The sequence below is a fragment of the Oculina patagonica genome, chromosome 8, assembly GCF_052425735.1.
Source record: "Oculina patagonica isolate OP01 chromosome 8, crgOcupat, whole genome shotgun sequence".
Lineage (NCBI taxonomy): Eukaryota > Metazoa > Cnidaria > Anthozoa > Scleractinia > Oculinidae > Oculina > Oculina patagonica.
This window is the reverse complement of record NC_135765.1, coordinates 20,935,272-20,941,264: the sequence shown is the minus strand read 5'-3', so window position 1 is coordinate 20,941,264 and position 5,993 is coordinate 20,935,272.

Here is a 5,993-nt window from a genome sequence, read left to right as displayed (position 1 = left end):
GACTTTCTATTGTTTTCGTTTAAATTGCATTTCTCCTGGGCACAGCTGCAACATTGAGTGCAACAATGGTGACGCGGCAACCAAGTCCTGGTGTTTACATAAAATGTAACAAAAAAGACGAAGATAGCCGGATCAATCCAAGTAATCAACAAAAATAAACTACAACTAGCTGTTTAGCTTTTTTCCTTTGAGGAGAAATGATGCCAAAATAAAAGCCAGATCGTTCCACGTTACTCCATGCAAACTGTTTCACGTTTCTCCGTGCAAAGTTGCAGATGGTGGACACATGTTGCAATTGTTACGCCGACTGAGGTTGCAGTGGTAAAAAAGCGATGGTACGTATAAAATAACTGAATTCAATATTGCCCGCAACATTGCTCTTGACGAGGACAACATCTGTAGTAATACAATAAAGTCAGTACTGATATTAGCAACGGAGACTGAAAAGCGCCGAGGACAAATAGGTAAGCTCAAATACTGTGATCGAGACCGTGACTGATGATGTTGGTCCGATATTTGGTGTAAGGTCAGGTTTTCACCCTGTAGCAGGGTAAGGGTGAGAAGTTTTATTTCGCATTTTCTTTTGACAATGTGCGATCTTATTTCTCGATATTTCTCTAAGAGGCTGTTTACCAATGTGTACCACCTGGAAGTATCCTTTTAATTCCATCTGACTGATCTGAGTGTCCATTTGCTTGGATTTCAATATGAAATCTCCATCTCTTTCCCAGCGCTTTCTTCGCGACGCGGAGAAGACCCTGGCGACGAGGTTTACAAAATCATTGTCCGTAGCAGCACAGCAGTGTTTTATAAGTTTTATCTCCAAATCTACAGTGGCTCACCTCCCCCCCCCCCCGGTTTTTTAGGGAATGTCCTATTCTTTTAAATCCTTTTTAACATTTCTTTTACTTTCTTCCGTTCCAAACTTTACTCATAGTCATGACTCTCAGTAAGCTCGAAAATCGCCGACAAATAACATACCCACCTTCTTGTTCACGTTAGTAATAAATCTGGACTTTTCACAGCCGTATTTATTTGTTGCAAGCAAAACAAGTATAAGCAGTATATGTTGATGTACTTACACTTGTGGACATTCGGTCAGTCGAGTTGACGTTCTGCCTCCAGCCGAAGGAAGGAATAGATTTAGTTCGTATAGTAAGTATCTATAGGCAGCGTTCAAGCAACAAAACACTGAGGTGAAACCGAAGAAAAGCAAGAGATCACACAGCCAATCGCCAGATAGATTCTGAACAATTACAGCCCTGAACTCAATTTGGACATTTTAATTTTGTCCTTGATAGTGTTGTGCTTCCCAACTGCATTGTATAGGTTTGAGATATAATTTTAAAGTAAGCGTAACTTTTGTGACATAAATTCGAGTATCTTTCAGTTCAGAGATTTCAAGAGCACCGTCGCCGCACATCGTTTTACTGAGGGCCAGAAAAAAAAATATCGAGGCTGGTAGCTCATTAAGTTAAATCTCCATAAAATACCCCGTTACATTTGATAACAACAATCCTTGAAAATCCTATGTTACACGTAAAACGCATGTCAGGTGACCCGTAAAAAAAACCACGATAAATCAGAATCTGAAGAACTCTTCGGAATCCTTTCTATTTGTAACGACATTTTTTCGACCTGTAGACAATTAATATTTATAATAAGGAACTTCGTCGGGTTCCTCGACTGTCATTCGCATGATGAATCACCACAAAATATCTACACTCACTAAATTATTTTCTTGTTTTATTTGGTGCTACGGAAAACAGCGAGCCATATTTTATGCAAAGAATAGCAAAACGTGGCTTCGTAAGTTCGAGACCTGAAGCAGACAGACTGCCACAGACCAGTTGATTGCTTTTCATGTGGAATTCGTCGCCGAACGTGGGCGGGGTAATAAAACAAAGTGAGAAGGACATAGCCTGCGTTGCAGACGAACAAACCCCCCGTATACCGGGGTTTAAAAATGTTCGTCTGCAACGCCTGCTAGCGGGACAGTGATAGGAAAATTCGGGCCCAATCTACGGATCGATGGTTTCCGTAGTGACACCGTTAGAGATGTCTTAAATCATTAAGATTGTCAGAGATATTTTGAATGCGGGTCTTCTGTTCATCCGGTAAGTTGTAAGCCGACAATCTGCTGTACTTGCCGATATTTCTTGGACTGTTCATGAACAAGGCCATTTCTGAGGTATGCTTTAATTTTTTTAATGAGCGATGAACGATGCCCTAGAATAATTTGTATTATGTCACATGTTGAATAATGTTTTGAAACACGAGTTTTTGCTCGTTCGTCCAAAAATGGCACAATTTGTCAAAAAGCCCTTCGCACATTTTCGTCCAGCGCGCCAGCTTATTTTCTCCTGCCAAGCTAAATGGTTATATATGGCAAATAAATAGCATAACTCTTTCTGTAGAGTATACATATAACCGTAAATTCCTGTATCCCACCCTAGATACCCACCCCCATTTACTCAAATTTTGGAACAAAATTTAATCTTCTTGAAAAAACAACAAAACACTTAACACTACGGTGTTGTTGCAATTAAATTTTAATCACTTTCATCTTTTTTATTTATTCACATTCTTATTTTCTCTCTTACATTTTTTCGAGAATCACTTCTCACTCTACACTTTCTCTCCCATCTTATCACTTTATTTGAGTCTGCATAAAAACAAACATCGCATTTTCTTCAAACCACTTTTTATTTCTTCTTAACTCTACCCCAACAGATAAACTTTATTATCCACAGATTATTTCTTGAAGTCAAACCGAACGGTCGCCATTTCCTTTGAGTATTCGTATCTTGTCCTCACCGCAAACACATTCATACTCAGCTTCACTCAAACACTTTCAGAGGAACAAGTAGTAAAAAAAAATTTATTTTATATACGTCTTAAATTTTTTATAAAATACCTTTAAACTCCAACAATTCCTACCACCCCATTTTTACTATAGGGAAAAGTCGGCTTAACACAACTTTATGTAAATTTACAATACATTTACACTGTTTTTCACTATTTTTCATTTTAATATTATTCTTTCCTTTCTCTTGGACATGCAATTAATTTCATTTCTACTAATAGGCATAAAAATCTATTTTTTAATGTATATTTATCTCATCACCTTCTAACTTTTAATCAATACACTTAACATCGTTCTCATAAAAACATTGAAAAAAATCATCCATCTACTACATTTTCATTTATTTTTTTTCAGTACATTTTTTCCAATTTTTTGACATCTACACCTCTCATTTGTGATCAGTCTACATCTTACAATTTACACTACCCATCTTCTAACAATGTCCTTCCACCTTTTTCTAACTACGGCTCTTTTCTCTTTCTCCATTCTTCTTCTTGCAATTTTTTCTCAACCTTACATTCACTCCATTTTCAATCTATCCTCTTCTTTTTTCTCACTTTTTTCTCTACTCCCTTTCAGCTATATTCTCTCATTTACATTCTCACTTATTTTCTTCTTTCATTTCAATAACTTTTTTTCTTATTACTATTCATATTCACTACTTATTTTACTTACTTTTCTACCTATTTTTTTCTTTATTCCCCTTATCTTTCTTATCACTCATTTATTATCTCTTCCTTTCTCTATTTTTCACTCCTTTTATCCTCTCCCTTGGTGCCTTAATATCTGGGATTCGTGCCTTATCCAGGTACATTCATGATGGGAATCAAATGGGCAAAAATAAACCCAAAATCCTACTTCCAACACCCCCAAAAATCCCTACAAACTCCACATTCCGTAACTCACTAAACTTACTACATCTATTTTTAACATCCCTTCTTTCCACCCCCTACTTCCACTTCACCCATCCCAATCAATTTAACCCTCTCTTCCTTTCCCTCCCCCCCCCTCCCTGCCTTATTTTCCTCACCTACCCTCGTCACCCACCTCTGATTCTCTTACCACTTTATTTTATATTCCAAAACATACAAACTTACAAACATTCATCCTCTTCTACTTTCAAGTACTCTCCGTCATCAGATAAAAACCAACTAATGATACGACAGGAAGAGTGAATTATACTTAAGTACTTGTCTCTCACATTTCTTACTTACCAATTCAATACTCCACTTCCTATTATCTCATCACTACTACCTATTTTTCCTGTCTTTGTACATCTTTACTTTCTTCTACCCCCTCAACTTCTTCCTCTCCATTTTTTTTATTTCAATTCTATTTATTTTTCCTCATTTTTTCTATTTAACTTTATCTTTCAGGATTTTACTGGTAAAAAGAAAGAATTTTCGTTGACACAAACTACTTAAAAATAACTTTAAAACCATTATATTTTACCTCTCACCACTACACTATCTTTTCCTTCCTCACAAACTGCGGGACCGTTCACCTCCTTCTCAATTTCATCCGTGCGCACCCATTCTCCTTCCATTTCTTCCGTCGCACGCCAAGTCATCCTTCCGAAAAAATTTCTCCTCGCACCTTCATCCTTCCGAAAAAAATTACATCCGTGCGCACGGCTATCATCCGTTCCGAAAATTTCATCCGTCACACGTATCATCTTTCTGATTCATCCGTGCAGTCAACCGTTCAGTAAATATCCGTGCGAGCGGCTAGTAAGTCGTTCAGGAAAACAAACCGTCCCCTCAAAAATCTAATCTTCACCCCTTTCTCTACAAATCAAACACCTCTTTTACTCTGCTACGGGCACTACTCCCTCTTCAAAAACCTCTCCACTCTCTCATCTCCCTTCCACCCTTCAATCTTCACCCCAAACTTCCCCTGCTTCATTCCTCTCCCACACCCATCTCCTCCACCACAATACATTTTTTACTACTTCCCTGCTTCTTACTCCCATCAATTCCGCATCCTTAAATCTTTCAAAACCTACACCAACCACAAACATTTACTACTTCCCTTCTCATCATTACACCCCCCACCGCTCTCACTCATTTCTTTCGCATCACAAACATCCCTTCACTCCACACTCCTCTCTTCACTACAACAATCCGCTACTTTTTTTTCACCTAATATTCATACCTAAATTTCTAAAACTCCAAAACACACTTACCTTTTCGTCTCCTCACTTCTATCTTTTCCTTGATCGAATATACTTTTTACCACTCTTCCATTCTTCTTTCCTCTTCGCCGCATCCTCTCCCTCCCCCTTCCTATTCTTACTTACCCCTCCCTCCCTTCCTCCTCATACCTCTTCCACCCCCCCTCTTCTTTTTCGTTCCCTCTCTTTTTCCCGTTCTCCTCGTTCCTTTCCCTCTTCCTGCGTTCCCCCTTCCCTTATGTACTTCCGTGGGGTCCTTTTTCTTTCTCTCTTTCCCTCTGTTTTTTCTGGGTTTGTTCTTTCGGGATTCGGTCTGTGGGGATCTCTTTTTCGGGTTTTTCTACTTAATTTTTCTTTCTTCTCGCTTCTTGTATTTTTGCATTAGCTTCCCTTTTCTCTGACCTGAGCAGAAACATCGGCTCACATCTGTTTTTGTCGGTCTTTCTTTGTTTTCTGTCCTCTTTGACGTCCGCCGTTTACCCCACGCGATTACCCCTCGTTTTTCCGATTTAGCAGATCCCGCACTCGATCACCAATATCTGTTCGGCTCACATTGGCGTCTCTTCTTCTTCCTGTGGATGATATTTCTCTACTTCCACCTCGGGCAGTTACACTCTTCTCAGCCTTACTTTCTTATTTGATTTTAGTATCCTATTTCCTAGTGTTTAAAACTAAAGAATGCGAATCGTCGTGTGGAGTAATTTGGAGCCTTTTTGTTACTTGGGAGCTGGGACGCGTCTCCACATTCTCGGATCTCTGGTCTCGCGGACTTTTGCTGCTACTGTATCTTTCTGTGCGTCATTTTTGTTTTCTACACTTTCTTTTTTTACTCGTGCCGACTTATATTTTTCATCACGTTCCACTTTACGCCGCCGCCTGAATTCTCCTGAGTTTTTTTTCTGTCTCTCGGGACTCTATCGCGAGTAGGAAATTCACTGTCTCGAGTATTCTCCT